Source organism: Octopus bimaculoides, chromosome 18 (genome assembly GCF_001194135.2).
Source record: "Octopus bimaculoides isolate UCB-OBI-ISO-001 chromosome 18, ASM119413v2, whole genome shotgun sequence".
In the NCBI taxonomy this organism is placed as follows: Eukaryota; Metazoa; Mollusca; class Cephalopoda; order Octopoda; family Octopodidae; genus Octopus; species Octopus bimaculoides.
This window is the reverse complement of record NC_068998.1, coordinates 19,286,613-19,286,952: the sequence shown is the minus strand read 5'-3', so window position 1 is coordinate 19,286,952 and position 340 is coordinate 19,286,613.

Here is a 340-nt window from a genome sequence, read left to right as displayed (position 1 = left end):
CACATGGTTCTGGGTTCAGTCCCACTGCGTGACACTTTGGGCAAGTGTCTTCTAGTATAGCCTTGGGCTGACCAAAGCCTTGTGAGTGGATTTGGTAGACGGAAACTGAAAGAAGCCCGTCGTGTATATGTATATGTGTGCTTGTGTGTCTGTATTTGACAACCGATGCTGGTGTGTTTACGTCCCTGTAACTTAGTGGTTCGGCAAAAGAAACCGATAGAATAAGTACTAGGCTTACAAAGAATAAGTGGTGGGGTCGATTTGCTCGACTAAAGGCGGTGCTCCAGCATGGCCACAGTCAAATGATTGAAACGAGTAAAAGAGTAAAAGAGCATATATA